The sequence below is a fragment of the Triturus cristatus genome, chromosome 9, assembly GCF_964204655.1.
Source record: "Triturus cristatus chromosome 9, aTriCri1.1, whole genome shotgun sequence".
Taxonomy (NCBI): Eukaryota; Metazoa; Chordata; class Amphibia; order Caudata; family Salamandridae; genus Triturus; species Triturus cristatus.
Window position 1 is genome coordinate 722,861,706 of NC_140592.1, and position 17,730 is coordinate 722,879,435.

Here is a 17,730-nt window from a genome sequence, read left to right on the forward strand (position 1 = left end):
TTCTTTCCTCCATAGCCAACCTCTTCTCTTTACGCTCCTTCTCTAACCTGGCAAGTTCTAGATTAAGCTGTCTCTCCTCCCCTCTGTCCTCGAACTCCTCTGCAGACAAGCTCCTTACTGAGACACTACTGCCTGCCCTGGAACGTCTTCCTGGCAATACATTATCGCTAGTATCTATGTGCAATAGGACCAGTTCTCCTGGAGCGTCATGCTCTCCCTGCCCCTTGTCACTACTCCCTTCCGGGTGGGCCAATGCCCATGCTCTCAAGGTTTTTTGAAGCTCCTCTCGCTTGGTGCCTCGCTTGAAGAACACCCCTTTCCCCTGGCAGAACTCCTTAAGCTGCTCCACTGTGTACGTTTCCAGGTTGGCCATCTCGAATTCCATCTTGCTAGGTAGGGCCTCGGATGTTTCCAGGGAAAACCACTAGGACTTAGGCAACAGGCTTTGAACAAGATCACTTGCAATCAGGCAGTCAGGGAGAATTGCGAGCTTGCATTACATCAGGTGTAGAATTGTGGCGCACACTGAGTCACCGTAGGGTGCTGCACAAGCACAAGCCCTAATCCCACTGCTGCCACCAATGTTAGAACCGGGGTCTCCAGTTGGCCAGAGCCTGCACCCTAGTCCAAGTAGGGACCACCGATTCCGACAAGGTAGCTTGGCGCAAGGGAGGTAGGCTTGCACGAGGCTATGTGTAAAGTAGTCGCGCAGCACACCCCCACACTGACACAGTAAAGCACATACAATGAGGAGACACCACTCCAGTTTCATTTAGGAGAACAAGTATCTTTATCTACCTCTTGTCGGGGTTGAAAATGCAAGGTTCGCACAGTATGCAGGGTAAACGGTTGTTGTACCCTCAGGTCAATACAGGCAAGAGTTCTTCTGCAGATATATATTCAATTCAGGCAACAGAGGAGCCTAGCGCGCAACCAAGATGGCCGCGTAGGTGCGAGGCTCCCGAGGACCTCCGCGACCTCCTGAATTAATCCTGGCGATATCCTGTCCTTGTTGAGGGGACTGTGTCGGGGAACCCGAGCTGAGGCGCCACCCGTTTTTCGGGCTCGAATTGGACCCCGGACACCGGTGGGAGCACCGATCGAAGGTTGCGGCCTTCTCCTCGCCGGCCCCCCGGATTGGAGTAGTAGGGCGATCCGGGGACAAAGTGAACAACAGCGGCGGGCAAGGCTGGGCGACTCGCGTACCCCGCACTTTCACTTTCGCTTTTGCGCCCTCCTTGCCCTCAAGCGAGGTAGGGTTGCGGAGCGGGGTGCGGTGGTGTGGTCTTGTCTAAGTGCCCGGCTGACCCGCCGGCTGTGGGTTGACCTGCGGTTCGGTGGTCGCCCCCGCCTCCCCCCGGCGCCCGTGAATTGGTATAGCGGCCCGTTCGAGGAGATTGGCACGACGGTGGGAGAGCAAGCATGTCCACCAAACAAGATGGCGACCGGGCGAAGGTGAAGACGACCCGCCGTGGCACGGCGCACCAAGCTAACAGTATGGACCGCTACACTCTCCAGAAGGGTTCTCCGGAGACATCGCGCACATCCCCGGCGGGCCCGACGGAGGCATCTGCTCAGCCTGTGGATCTGACCCTCCGGGACGTCATGGGCGCCATCGCAGAGATGAAGGCCTCGGTGGACCAGCGTTTCGACACCCTAGCGCAAAAAATAGACTCGGTCCTGGTGGATGTGAGCCTTGTTAGGGCAGACTTGTCCAAAACGAACGACCGGGTTGATTCCCTGGCCCACACCGCAACGAGCCTCACGACGGATGTGGTGGCCCTCCAGAAGGAGGTGCGCCGGCTTGGCCAGGCGAGCGCCCTGATGGACCGGCGACTGGAGGATTCCGAGGGTCGGGCCCGGAGGAATAATGTCCGTATTGTGGGGGTGCCGGAGGGACGAGAGGCGGAGGCGGCGGATCTTTTTGTGGAAGAATTGATCCTTACCCATCTCCAGCCCCGGGGGCTGAGTAAGCTTTTTGCGGTGGAGCGTGCTCACCGGGTCCCTGGGGGCAGACCTAAGACCGGTGCCCCGCCGCGGCCTCTCATTGCCCGGATTTTTAACTTTCGGGACAGAGATGCTATCCTCCAGACCTCCAGACAACAGGGACCGGTCAAGCTTGACAACATGGATGTGCATTTCTACCCAGACTTTACTCCGGCGGTTCAGAAGCAGAGACAGAGCTTTCTTGGTGTTAAACGTCGCCTACGGGACCTGAACCTTAAGTACTCAATGCTTTTTCCAGCTAAGCTGAGGGTGGAGGTGGATGGTCGCACGCACTTCTTTGACCGGCCCGAGGCGGCTGGGGACTGGTTGGACACTCTGCCTGGAGATCGGGGCCGGGGGGGCGGGGGGGGGCGCGGCTGGCGAGGAGGGCCCGCCGGATCAGAATTGAGGGGTGACTGAATAGGCCTTGCTCTGGACGATGTTCCTTCCCCATTTATTGATTGCATATGTTCCCCTCCTATGGAGGTCGTGCGGGGTCTGTTGGGGGCTTCCCTCCTCCTCTGGGGGACTAGTTAGTTTTTAGCTATGGGGCGACAGGCACACTGCACTTTGGGGGGGCTGTCTGGGCTCATGCAGGGGTGCAGGGAGGGGGGAGTTCTGTTGGGATGGGGGGGTGGGGGGGGTGTGTTGTTTGTTTGCACCGCAAGGCAAACCCGCTACTATATTGTTGTTTTTAAGATGCTCTGTGGGGGACGACCGATTGTTTCGACGTATGATGGGGGGTAGGGATTTGACTGTGTTGTCATGGAATGTTAACGGCCTGGGGGATAGGATTAAGCGTGGTGTGGTCCTGCAGTACTTGAAACGTATTTCACCAGATGTTGTCTTCCTGCAGGAGACACACCTTATAGGTAACTCCTTTCAGGCAATGAATCGGCGGGGCTATCGTTTGGCGGCCCATTCTGGCTTCACTTCGGGCTCGCGGGGGTGGGTATTATGATCAAGAACTCGCTCCCGTTGGAGATCGATGAGGTGCGCCATGATGAGAGGGGACGCTACACTGTCCTGGTGGGAAGAATGGAGGGTAGAGTGTTTATTTTGATATCAGTGTACGTCCCGCCTGGGTTACAAGCCACCACATTTGCGGACCTGGGGCACCTCCTCCTGGACCTTCCGAGTGGCCTGCTGGTGGTTGGAGGGGACTTTAATGCGGTAGCTTCTGGGTCTATGGATCGCCATCCCCCCAGGGACCTCCCCCGGGCACAGGCGTGGCTGCCCGGCCTTTTAGACACGTTGGGCCTGGTGGATTGCTGGCGACTAAAGCATCCCGCACAGCGGCAATACACCTTCCACTCGGGTGCCCATGGTAGCCTCTCGCGGCTTGATTACATCCTTGTCCCGGCGGCCCATGCAGGGAGGGTGGGGGAGGTGCGCCATCTGGCGCGGGGTATCTCAGACCACTCCCCATTGCTGTTACATTTCGATGTCTTCCCGAGGGGGGATGGCAGGGTGGCTCCAATCAATGCATGGTATTTGCGCGACCCCACCATTCGTGCCGATTTGATCAAATCCTTACAGCGTTATTTCGACGAGAATGTGGGGTCGGTCCCTTCGGCCATCTCCCTGTGGGAGGCTTTTAAGGTAGTTCTTAGAGGGGAGGCCCTCTCCTTTATCTCCCATGCCCGGCGGCGCGAGCGGGAGGAGGTGACCCGGGTAGAGGCCGAGATTGCAGAACTGGAGGGTGACCTGGGGAGCGGGGTAACAGATGCCAAGCTGCATGTTCTACACCTAAAGCAGGCGGCCTATCGGGCCCTCGTCACGGAGGCGGCCAGGGGCCTCAGTCGAGAGCAGCAGGGGCGATTGTATGATGTGGGTGATAAGGCTGGCAAATTGATTGCGTGGTTGGACAAGAGGGAGAGAGCGAGTCGCGTGGTTCCTTTGATTGAGAGTGCGGATGGTGCGTGTGTCACCGAGCCGGAAGCCATTGTCTCCTGCTTTGCGGATTATTTCCGCGAAGTCTACTCCCCGGTTTCCCCCTGCTCGGAGGAAGATTCCCATGCCCTGCTTCGGGACATCGCACTGCCCTCCCTTACGGTGGAGGACAGGGATTCGCTGGACGCTCCTCCCACCTCGGACGAAATTGCCTTGGCTATTCGCTCGGTTGCATCCGGCAAGGCCATGGGCCCCAATGGTATCCCCATCGAACTATACAAGCTACGCCCGGATGTGTTGGCGCCCCACCTGCGTGCGATGTTCCTGGCGGCACACTCGCAGGGTTCCCTCCCGCCGGACCAGCGTCTGGCTACAATCGTGGTGATCCACAAGGAGGGGAAGCCCCGTGAACGGGTCGCATCCTATAGGCCGATCTCGCTCTTGAACGCGGAGCCCAAAATCCTCGCCAAGGTGTTGGCCAACCGGTTGGTTGGCGTGGTGGGCGACTTGGTCCACCAAGACCAATCTGGCTTTATACCACACCGCAACACAGCGCTCAATCTACGGCGCTTGCACGGTGTGCTCGCGCGTGTCCCATTTGTGCGGGAGCCGGCCATCTTGGCGTCCTTGGACGCCACCATGGCGTTTGACACGCTTGAGTGGCCATACATCTGGGCGATGCTGGCGAAATTTGGATTTGGACCGGGCTTTATTAGCTGGGTCAAATTGTTGTACTCGGGCCCCTTGGCGCAGGTGGCGGTGAATGGGCGAGTCTCGGCCCCGTTCGCGCTGGGGCGGGGCACGCGACAGGGTTGCCCCTTGTCACCTCTCCTGTTTGCACTGGCCCTGGAGCCCCTGGCGGAGTGGCTGCGGTGGCACCCTTCCATCCGTGGTCTCCGCTGGACCCCCGAGCATGAGGACCGTGTGTCCCTCTATGCTGATGATATCCTCCTCTATCTCGCCTCCCCGCGTAAATCACTGATCGTCCTGGTTGATGTTTTGCGCTCATTCGGTCGCAACTCAGGCCTTGTCATCAACTGGGCGAAATCCTGTGTATATGTGCTTTCCGGGGAGGCTCCGGTCCTACCACGGGACTGTCCGATCCAGATTGCATCCCAGGGGTTTCGGTACCTGGGGATATATATCACTCTTGACCCGGAGGCCCGTTATGAGCGGAATTTGCTGCCCCCCCTCCAGCGCTTGAAGGAGGACGTGGTGCGCTGGCGGGGTCTGCCGCTTTCGCCGCTCGGCCGAGCGGCCTTGTTTAAAATGATGTCCTTGCCGCGCTTCCTCTACGCCCTCCAGAATACTATGGACTTGGTTCCGGCACGCTACTTCCGTGAGGTGGAGGGCCTCCAGCGGCGCCTGTTCTGGGACGGGAGGCCGCGCATTGCTCTGGCTAAATTGACGCTCCCGTGGTACGATGGGGGGGTCGCCCTCCCGGACATTAAACGGTATTACTGGGCCACCCAACTGGCTGCAATTAATCATGGCCTTTACGGGCCCGCCTTGAACCCGGCGTTTGAGATGGACAAGATGCTCCTGCCCGGTGGCGACTACAATCGAGCGCTTTACTCTGCCGCGCCCAACCCCCGTCTGACGGGACCGACGCGTGTCATGGTGCGTGTCTGGCACGCGGCTAATGCAGCTATGGGGTGGAAGGACCGTTTGACCCGGGCGTCACCGCTATATGCGTCAGAGAGGTTGGGCTCCCTGTGGACATCGAAGGGCTTTGAGAAGTGGGACACGATCGGAATCAGCACTGTGGGAGATCTCTGGACGAGGGGGGGATTCAAGACTTTTGCGACGCTGCAGACGGAGTTTCAGCTGCAGGGCAGTGAGTACTTTCGGTACCTACAAGTCCGCCATGCGCTGGGCTCCGTCTTCCCGGATGTCGCGTCCATTCCGGAGTCTTCCCCCCTGGAGGACAGAGTGCTGGATGGCCATGTCCCAGACAGCACGATCTCCCTCATATATAAAAAACTGATCAACGACAGATCGTGCCTGCTGACTAGTCTCCGCGAGGCCTGGGTTGCCGACGGGCTAGAGCTGGACGACGAGGATTGGATTTCCGCGGTGGCCTCTCCAAAAGAAGTGGCCATCCCGGCTCGCCTTCGTTTCGTCCAGCTTAAGATCCTTCACCGGGTTTACGTGACGGGGCCAAGGCTTCTACGTATGGGCTTTGCTGGTGACGGAATGTGTAAGCGTGGCTGTGGCGCGTTGGCAACTTTCATGCATATACTGTGGGAGTGCCCAAAGGTGGAGCGATTCTGGCGTGGTGTGCATGAGGTCCTGCGTGTGGTTACGCGTGTCGCGCTGTTGCCTGAAGCGAGGAGATGCTTGCTGAATGTGTGGGAACCAAATGACTATTCGGTCCCGCAGACGCGGTGGGTGACTCTGGGATACATGATAGCTAAGCGTGACATTGCTCAATTGTGGGGATCCCAGAGGCCCCCTGCGGTGTTGGCCTGGAAAGAACATATGGATTGGTGTATGTTTCGTGAAAAGGTGGTGTATGTGGCGAGGGGTAAGCCTGGGGCGTGGGTGAAAATCTGGGGCCCCTGGAACGCCTACCGCGGGGGTATTTGTGAGCCGCCACAGCTACCGGCTGCCTCGCCTGCTCCGTCTCCCTAGATGGCCCCCCTCCCTTGGCCCTGGGCACGCGGTCCCCCAGTCCCTGATCTATTCCCATTCCCCTCTCCAGAGTTCTGCTGCTGGTTGGGATCCCCCACTTATGGAGCACGTGCTGTCACTTTGGATCGCGGGTTGCCTTGCGGGTTTGGTTTTTTGTGTTGTTTTGTTTTGATAAAAGGGAACCGTACTGTGGGCATGGAGCTATGCGGCCTGCAACATTGATTTCTCCTGTTTTGCTAATCTGCACTGCCAACAGACTCTTACTGTATGTATGCAATATGCTTTTGTCACTCTAGCGGCCGGCCGAGTGGTTGTAGGCCCATACCTGTAACTTTTTCAAACTGCAATAAACGGTTTCAAAAAAAAAAAAAAAAAAAAAATTCAGGCAACAATTCTTATGCAGTAATATATTCAATTCAGGCAACAATTCTTATGCAGTAATATATTCAATTCAGGCAACAATTCTGATGCGGATATATACTCAATTCAGGCAACAATTCTTATGCAGATATTCACTGCAGTTCCAAAGAAGACATTTCAGCAGGGGGGGGAGGGCATTTCCCAGACGGTCTTGCTCACATCTAGCTAACTTCCCCAGGTATTCAGGTCCCAGGAGCCCCTGGGGCTAGCTCTGCTGTAAATAGGACGGGGCCTCCATGTTGGCGTAGGCCCCAGGTCTCCCCGACTCACCATTTCAGTCCCTGCTGGGGAATTCGGCCTCAACGCAGCGCCGGCTCCGGCCTGTGCAGGACGCTCCCCTCTCCCCAGTCGGCCCGCTCCTCACGTTACTCTGGGCGTTGACTGGGGAAGGCGGGTTGACTCAAGGCCATGCTCGGGGCTATCTCTGCTGCTCAGAAGCCGGCCTCCAGAATTCAGAGACTCCCGCACTCCTCGGAGCCCCTCTCGCATGGGTTTACAGTTAGCCCCGGACCTCCTGGATGGTTCCTTGTCCGGGAACCAATCAGAGCACGGCTTTCCGGGGGCGCAGCCGATGACACGGCTGGCGTCCCGGTTGCCAGGCGACGCTCTTCTCTTCGCGCCTGATCTCAGCGCGGCCTCGGCAGTGAACGCGGTGGCTCTTACTTTGACTCAGGGGCCGCGGCGGCGATCTGGGACACAGCGTGACTCCTCCCAGAGACGCAGGGGCCGCGGCGGTGATCTTGGCCACAGCGTTTCTTCTCCCAGCAGTGTAGGGGCCGCAGCGGTGATCTTGGCCACAGCGTTTCTTCTCCAGCAGCGCAGGGTCCGCGACGGTGAGGGGTGACAGGTCTAACACATATGTATTCTACCGAAAATGCTTTCATGCACCCCATATTCATATGCACTTAGGTGAAAGTGATGTAACCTAACGGCCACAGCTACTCACCACTCCACTGCAATCTGCCCCACTCCACTCCAATATACTGTACTCCACTCCAATATATCCCGCTCCACTCCAATATACCCAAATCTACCCCGCTCCACTTTACTCAACTTCACTTTCACTCCAATCTACCCCACCCTATTCTAATCTTCCACACTCCATTCAAATCTACCCCATTCCACCCCACACCAATCTACCCTACTCTCTACTCCACTCCACTCTACCCATTGTACCTCACTCCAATCTACCACAATCTACACCACTCCGGTCCACCCCAATCTACCCAACTCCATTCTAAGCCAATCTACCCAACTCCAATCCACCCCAACCTACCCTGCTACAGTCCATTCTACCCCACTCCTATCCACTCTACTTAACTCCACTCTACTCTACCCAATCTACCCCACTCCACTCCATTTCAATCCACCACTTCCTACTCTAACCAACTCCACTTCACTCCATTCTACCCCACCCCACTCCCATCTACCCCACTGCACTCTGATGTGCTCCACCACAATCTACCTCACTCCACTTTACCCCAATCTACCCCACACCACTCGAATATAGCCCATTCCACTTCCCTTCAATCCACCCAAACCCTCCCCATCTATCCCACTCCAATCTACCCCACTCCACTCCAATGTACCACAATCTACCCTACTCCACTCTACTCCACACCACTCCAATATGCCGCACTCCACTTCACTACAATCTAACCCAATCTATCTGAATCCACCCACTCAATCTACCCCACCCGACTCTACGCAACTCCAGTCTACCCCACCACACCCCACCACACTCTACCCCACTTCAATCTACCCCAATCTACCCTACTCCACTATACCCCGATCTAACCCACTGCACTCCAGCCTACCCCACACCACTTCAATCTGCCCCACTCCACTCCAATCTACTCCACCACAGTCTATCCCAATCTATTCCACTGCAATCTAGCCCACTCCACTACAATCAACCCCACTCCAATCTGCCTCACTCATTCCAATCTACCCCACTCACCCAATCTTCTTCACCCTGACTCTACCCCACTCCAGTCTACCCCACCTCACTCTACCGCACTCCAATCTACCCCACTCCATTCTACTTCAATCTGCCCTACTCCAATCTAGCACACTTCAATCTACCCTACTCCACTCCAATCTACCCCACTACATCCCAATCCACTGTACTCAATCTACCCCAATCCACTTCAGTCTACCCTGCTCCTCTCCAATCTCCTTATTCTACTCCACTCCACTCTATCTACCCCACTCCACTCCAGTCCTCCAGCTTCTACACCCGCACACCCTTACACTCCAATCTATCCCAATCTTCTCCACTCCAATGCACCCCATTGCACTCACATTTACCCCAATCCACTCCAATGTACCCAACTCTGCTCCACTCAACCCACTCCAATCTGCTCTGCTCCACTCCTATCTATCCCACTCCAATCTATCCCAGTCTACTCCACTCCACTCCATTGTACCTACTTCACTCCAACCTATCCCCACTCCACTCCAATCTACCCCAATCTACCACACTTCAATCTACACTGCTCCTCTTAAAACTCCACTTCACTCTTCCCCAGTACATTCCACTTCCATCTACCCAACTCCACTCCAATCTACCCCACTCCAATCTACCACAGGCTGCCCTTCTCCACACAACCCCAATCTACCCCACTCCAGTCTACCCAATCTACCCCACTCCAATTCATTTCAATCTAACACACCCCACTCTATCCCACTCCACTCCAATCTACCCCACTCCACTCCACTCTACTCCAACCTACTCCCCCACTCCAATCTACCCCATCTATCTCAATCCATCCCACTCCAATCTACCCCACAACACTCCAGTCTCCCCACTCCACTCTGCCCCACACCACTCCAATATACCCCACTTCAATCCAATCTACCCCGCCCAACTCTACGCCACTCCAATCTACCCCACCCCACTCTACCCCACCCATTCTACCTCACTCCAATCTGCCCTACTCCACTCTACCCCAATCTACCCCACTCTACTCAAGTCTACCCCACTCAAATCTACCCACCTCCTCTCTAAACTCTTCTTCGCTCATATCTACCCCACTCCAATCTACCCAACTCTATTCCAATCTACCCAGTCTACGCCACTCCACTCAACTCTACCACAATCTACCCAACATCCTCACCAATATACCCAAATCCACTCCACTCAATCCCACCCCACTTCAATCTAGCCCACCCCACTTCAACTCAGTCTTCCCTAATCTACCCCACTCCACTCAACCCCATACCACCTCAATCTACCCCAATCAGTCCCACTCAGTCTTTTTCACTCAAGTCTACCTAACCCACTCTAATCTACCATACTCCAATCTTTCACAATCTACCACAGTTCAATCTACCCAACTCCACTCCACCCCAATCTACCCTACTCCACCCCAATCTACCCCACTCCACCTCAATCTACCCCACTCCATCCCAATCCACCCCATTCTAATTTACCCTACTCCACTCCACTCTAATCCACCACTTTCCACCCCACTCCAATCTACCCCACTCCACTCCAATCTACTCCACTCCAATCTTTCCAATCTACCCCACTCTACTCCAGTAACATAACATAACGTGTATTTGTAAAGCACGCGTATCACCCAAGGGTATCAAGTAGCCGAATAACAGATGTTTATTGTTACCTAACTCAATGGTATTCATTTTATTGACTTTAGAAAGATGTAAGGCTGAATGGACTCAAAGGGATTTTAACCTATTACCATTAGGTCAAACACAGGCCCCTACAGTGGACACATTAGTCCACTAAGCCACCAGACCCTGCCCCAATGCCCACCCCAATTTGCCTCATTCTACTCCAAACTACATGACTTTACTCCAAACTATCCCACTCCAATCTACCCCTCTCCACTCCAAAGTACCCCACTTCACCCCAATCTACTCCACTCCAATCTACCCCACGTCAATCTACCCCAATCTACCACACTCCAATCTACCCCACTCCACTCTGCCCCACTCCATTTCACTCCAGTCTACCGAACTCCACTCCAGTGAACCCTACTCCACTCAAATCTATTACACTCCAATCTACTCTACTCCACCTCATTCTACCCCACTTGACTCCACTCCAATCAACCCCACCCCATTCCATTCTACCCATTCCACTCCACCCCACTCAACTCCACCCCAATCTATCCTACTGCAATATACCCTACTCCAATCTACCCCACTCCACTCTACTCCAATCTCCACTCCAATCTACCCACTCCAATCTACCCTAATATACCACTACTCCACTCTACTAAGATATAACCCAATCTACCCCACTCCCATCTACCTCTCTCCAATCTACCCCACCTCAATGTACCCCAATTTACCCCACTCCACCTTAACCCAAACTACACCAGCCTACCCCACTCCAATGTACCCCACTCTGCTACAATCTACCCCACTCTATCCCATCTTCCCCAGACCACCATACCCCACTACTATCTACCCTTGTCTACCCCATTCCAATCTATCCCACTCTACCACAGTCCACCCCACTCCACTCTACCTCAATTTACCCCACTCCACTCTACCCCACTCCTCCCCACTCCATTCTACCCAATCTACTCCACTTTATTAGGCTCCAATCTATCCCACTCTACTCTATCCAAATCTAGACCACTCCAATCTACCTCAATCTACCTCACTCCACCTACTCTACCCCAATCTAACCCACTCTAGTCTACCTCAATCTGCCCCACTCCACTCTACCCTAATCTACCTCACTCCAGTCACCCCGATCTACCCCACTTCAATCTATCACACTCTACTGCACTCCACTCCACCCCACTCTACCTCTCTCCATTCTACCCTCATCTACCCCACTTCTATCTACCTCAGTCTACTCCATTCCACTCCATGCCACTAACTTGTAGCCATGCTGAACAGCAGTCACACTGATGTACATTATGGCAAGAATACATTGCCAAAGTCAATATCTTTCACGTAGGCGAGACCATTGGCTTTGCCAATGCCTGCATCAAGTAGTGATCTTAAAGTTGAGCTAGATGGATGAAGAGCGGGTTGTAATTTAGTAAAACTGGGGTGTTTAGGGACTGGAGTAGATTTATTGTTACGGGTTTTGTATTTAAATCACTTTTCATACCATATTTGAAAGATGGTTCACGTGACTATGTTTTTGTAAAAGGTAATTCATCTAGAATGGTTTACGATGCATTTTTGGAAAGATCTTACTTCATTGCCTCTGAAAGTTCTCTGATCACTGTTATCCTATCTTTCGATAGGACATTTAAGCAATTCTGTGTAAGTAGGGATCTTGTTTACCCCGCTGATTTTACTTTAACTTTAAAACGAGGGTGATGGTTTTCGGTAATATAAATAAAACCCATCTCTTGTGATATCTGGGTTACATGTGTATTTGCCTACCCTCCATGAAGCGACATGGACAGAGAAGGTTCCAGCACCATAGCAGGGGATTGCACTCGGGGACCCGGGAGGCATTTTAAACCCTTTATTTACACTGCCTGCCAGGAAAGCTCTGGGAACACCGGTTCCTTGTAGATGTGGCTCTTGTTTGCGGATTGTTTGCTTTGTCTGTTTTCAGCTCCTCTAGCCCTCGGCGTGTTTTTTGTCATAGCTAAGTACACAGGTACACTAGCACGCGGCTGCACTGCAGTAGGTTTCTCTTCGCAGGCCTGCACTGATTTCTCTTTTCTTTTCCCATTTCCCCTCTCCCAGGTGGAGGCCCGTCTCTGATTACACATGGAGAACATCCGGCTCACCCTAAGACGACGAGGATGCTGGCTTGGGAAGGGAACAGTGTGGGGTGATGGGTGCCGTCCACACCACCCCCTCCTTTGGCAGGACAGCAGTGGGTTTCAGCAACAGAAGTGCGAAACCCCAAGAGGATCCGAGGCAAAAAATCTCCTGCGCGGGATACACGCTGAAGTCCGGAACACTGTACTGCGATATTCAAGTGTGATCTTCGGCTCTTTTTAAGTGGTGCCCCGATGAATGTTGCGGCACTACGAAAAACTGCAAAACAATTGTAAATGAAGTGGAAAACCCGTAATCAAACCGTGTGATGTGGTGAACACAGTCTTCTTTAGGAATCCCAGCACCAGTTGTCGCCAGTTACCAGTCTGGGTGCATTGCAATGCGCGCTTGGAACAGCACCTGCCTCGATGGAGAACAGTCGCCATCCCTGGAGTGGCTGCACGGGTCTTCGGGACTCTGGTGTCGGCTGCTAACTCAGCCTATGTATATGCGGTGTACATTTGCTATTTCCTAGATGTGTATGAAGTGTTTGCACAGTTATGGGTGTGGGGTTGTCCTCCAAGGCGTATGCCACGTACCTGCCTTCAGAGAAGCAGGTGGAGCCATTACGTTTTTTTTTTCGACATCTTTTATTTATGTATGCCAAAAAAATCTATTCTTTTGAAAACCGTTCCCAAATCGCCCTAGGGATTTTGATGTTTGCATTACGTAGTTGTTCAGAAAGTCTAGAGGCATTGCCAGTTTTCTGAAAAGCCAAGCCTGAGAAGTTACTTTGGGAAACCGGTTCAGACAAAAATGTCCGAAATCATAGTTTAATGAGGATGATTTCAAGAAATATGTAAAGGAGAAATGGTCTCAGTGTCATGCAAATGAGACATGTATAACAGCACTTTTTTAAGGGGTCACATTTATTTCTATTCTGTCATCGAAGGGAAGGTGGGGGAGGGGGCGAGGCTTGGAAACTGAAGGTCGAGTCTGACTCGAAGGTAGAATGGGCATTTCATCTAAGATGAGACCACTTTCTCTCTCAACAGTTTGTCACAGGCTTGCACCCAGAAAATTAGGTAATGGTGTTGCTGCAGTACTGGGCCTTGGTAGAGATAAGGCTAGTAATATGTAACCCTTCAAAACGAAATGGTAATGGCATTTTTTCCGGAGCATCATATACAATCACAACACCTGGATCAGCCCTTAGCCTTGCAGGCTGGGGGGACGCACTGCCATGGCAGCTGCACTACTGCAGAGATAAACAATACTCGTCATTGTCCACAGCCAGCGAATAATACCTCACCCAAGTCTCCTCAGTTGTGTCGTCATCAGGATCCGACATGGCACGCTCTGATCATGTAACACCAAGAAGAACAAAGCCCTAGATGATTGGTCATCCCTTTCATGAGAAAGGCCAAAGGGTCGAATAGTCCTGTGATTTGTGTGCTTATGAAACCAACATAGACGTTCAAAAGGCTTCGAACTGGCCTTTCCAAAGGATCAAGAGGTGACTATCTGCAGGCAAACATCACCATACACCCACAGGCGTTACCCAAATTCTTACAGGTTGGATTCAGGGCAGGGAGCATCAGTCGGGGGCTTGATTCGTAGAAGTTGAGATTAAGCCTGTGGAATGTCCTGGGTCCAATTATGCAGCGGGACGTACAGGACATTTGATTCATATAAATGGGATTGAGGCTGCAGAATATCCAGGCATCCCAGTTTTGACTGATAATTTGTAAGCTCACCGGCTCTAGCCAGTAGGGTATAGGCGCTTGGATATTCAGTGTAGATGAGACTGAATTGTAATTTCCAGGGGTCCCAATTCTTATAAGACAGACAGAGGCTTTGGTTGTTCTGGGGGCTTAGTGTCTAAGGATGAGATTAAGGCAGTGGGATGTTAAGGGGCAGGTGCGGATGAGGTTATGGAATGTCCAAAAGCTTCTCGTCTTGCAAATGGTGAAAAGTAGTCTGTATGATTAAAAAATGGCTGAAATCGAAGCTGGAACAAGACATTCAATGGAAGGGCATGGGACCTTTTGGCTTGTGGGAGCACACTATACCAAACAATTGGCCTCTGTTCATTGTTTTATACCCTAGAATAACATGGAAAAAAATCCTTCCTGGAAGCTCGTTCAGATATCCTCTACTTCAAATTCAGGGGAGATTTTGCAAAGGACTTTGCTCAGTGCACATCTGGACGTTGCTTTCACGCCTCTACCACTGCAATCTGAAACCACGGAAAATACTGTACAATTAAATAGGCACACAGTAGAAGTGACTTTGGGGAGATGGTTATTAAACACCAGCTAGAAGAGTAAATCTTGTTTAAACCATGAGTGGTCTCCTTCCTTTAATACATTAGAAGTGTTTCTTCTGCAATATGTACAGTCATGGTTTGCCTCCATCTTAGACAGGGAGATGGGGCATCATTACGCACAGTGTTTCATTAAAATTGTTTAAACTTGATTAATCTCTAGTGAGATTGGAATGTCCTATTACTTACCGGTAATCTTCATTACTCCGGGTCCCGTAGTCCTCGACACCGTCATGGACAAGTGAGATCTACTATCTCACTGACAGAAAAAAGAACGAAGGAATGCTGGACCTACCCTCCCCCTCCCACTGGGAGTACTTAAGGAGTACCGTCCCAGCATTCCTCCTGAAATACCAAGCACCAATGAAGGCCGGCAGACAGGGAGGGAGGGAGGGAAGTCATGACGGTGTCGAGGACTACGGGACCCGGAGTAATGAAGATTACCGGTAAGTAATAGGACATTACCCCCAGGTCTCTCCGTCCTCGACACCGTCATGGACAAGTGAGAAATACCAAAGCAAACACCGGCATTCATACCAGAAAACACAACAAACCACCAGGATAGCAAACAAACCCAGAGATTTATTGGAAATAAGCAGAAAAAAACATTTAGGAGCGAACAGAGCTCAACACCCCCAATGCAAAACCTCCATCATCCCCCAAAAGATTGAGGAGACGATAATGCCTGATGAAGGTATTAGAAGAGGCCCACGTGGCAGCCCTGCAAATCTCAGAGAGAGGAACACCCCGAACCTCCGCCCAAGAAGCAGCCACCCCTCTCGTAGAACGACCCTGAACCCCCAAAGGAGGAGGAGAACCAGACAGAGAGTAGGCCAAGGAAATGGCTTGCTTCAGCCAACGGCCGATGGACACAGAAGAAGCCTTACACCCCAGAGAAGCCGCACCAAAGGAGACAAAAAGGGAGTCCGACTTGCGGAATTCCGCAGTTCGGTCAAGATAAACGCGCAGAGCCCTGCACACATCCAACAAAGACCACCGGGGACCACCCGGAGAATCCAAGACAGAGCCCAGGGAGGGCAACACCAACTCCTGGCACCTGTGAAATTGCGAAGAAACCTTCGGCACAAAGGAAGAATCCAGGCGGAGGACAACCCCACCCTCCGTGAAAGACAGAAAGGGAGCACGAGCCATCAAGGCCCCCAACTCCCCAAGACGTCGAGCAGAGGTGACAGCCACCAGGAAAACCACCTTGAGGGTGAGAAACTTTAAATCCACCGTCTCCAAGGGCTCAAAAGGAGGACCGACCAAAACCCGCAGGACCAAAGGCAAGTCCCACAGGGGAAAGGAAGGGCGAGGCACAGGCCGGGAAACAGTAAAACTGCGAAGAAGACGAGAAACCAATTCTTCAACATCCGAAAGATTCCCCCACGGGGAACGAAAAGCCCGAACAGCGGCCCACTGGGCACGCAGCGTAGAAACAGCCAAACCCTTCTCGAAACCTTCCCACAAGAATTGAAGGACAACCGGCACGGAACAGAACAAAGGGGAGACACCCAACGCAGAACACCAGCGATTAAAATTACCCCAATGACGATCATAAGCCTTAAGGGTAGAAGGTCGTCGGGAACGCTGAAGAGCCATCGCTAAATGTTCCGGAAAACCGCGCCGTCGCCAACCCTGCCTTTCAACCTCCACACCGACAACCGCAACCGGAGAAGAGACAGGCACGGGGAAGACCGCAGAGGAGACGGAGACAGGGGAAGAAACCAAGGACCCTGCACCGCCAAAAGCCGCACCGTCGGAAACCAAGACCTCCGAGGCCAAAACGGTAGCACCGCCACCACCTCCCGATCCTCCTGACACAACCGGGCCAGAAACCTGGGAACCAGCGCCAGGGGGGGGAAGGCATAGAGGAGACGCGACGGCCACGGGAGAGACAGAGCGTCCACCCCCCAGCAACCCTCCTGCAGAAACCGGGAGCAAAAACGAGGGAGCTGAGCATTGTGCCGGGAGGCAAAGAGGTCCAGAAAGGGACGCCCAAACTTCCCGCACACAAGCCGAAACGCAACCGGGGTGAGAGACAACTCCAGAGAATCCGGAAAGCACCGACTCAGGGCATCCGCCACAAAGTTGTCCACTCCCCGAAGATGAACCGCCGTCAGAGACAGCAGATGGCCCTCCGCCCAACAAAATAGGGGCACCACCACCGCATTCAAAGACGCCGAACGAATCCCCCCTTGATGATTCAGATAGGCCACCGTCACCATATTGTCGGACCGCACCAACACGTTCCGATCGAGCAACAGAGCGCGGAAACCCATCACAGCCCGGGACACCGCCGTGAGCTCTCTCCAGTTGGATGACCGGCGGCTCTCCAGGAGGGACCAACGACCTTGAAGGGAGCGAGACCCCAAGGTCGCCCCCCAACCCAAGGCTCTGGCATCCGAAGTCAAGACCAGAGAAGGAGAAGACTGCAGGGGCAGACCTAAAGACAGATGATCCCTCACAGACCACCAAAGAAGAACCAGGAGGACCACTGGAGACACAGGAATGAGAATCTCCAAAGCGAGGGACCGGGGATCCCAAAGAGACAGAAGGTACACCCAAAGGGGGCGCAGATGAAACCGTGCCCAAGCCACTGTAAAAACAGTCGCCGCCATCAGACCCATAAGACGCAACCAAAGGCGCACCGGAAAGGCTCCCCCCAACCAGAAACGATGAGCAAGGGACACCAACGTCGTCACCCGAGGTTCGGGGAGGAACACACGGTTCAGATCCGAACGGAATCGGGCCCCAATAAAAAC

The 17,730-nt window shown here is 53.4% G+C and overlaps 1 protein-coding gene across 2 annotated transcripts in view; it reads left to right on the forward strand.

The window, feature by feature from the left end:
• LOC146798603 (muscarinic acetylcholine receptor M1-like) overlaps positions 1-14,987 on the forward strand; it is a 422,152-nt gene extending 407,165 nt beyond the window's left edge. For both annotated transcript variants that reach the window (XM_085625907.1, XM_085625906.1), the window contains exon 3: positions 12,622-14,987. The gene's annotated coding sequence lies outside the window, so the exon portion shown is untranslated. The remainder of the gene's footprint in view (positions 1-12,621) is intronic.
• Positions 14,988-17,730: the final 2,743 nt, after the last annotated feature.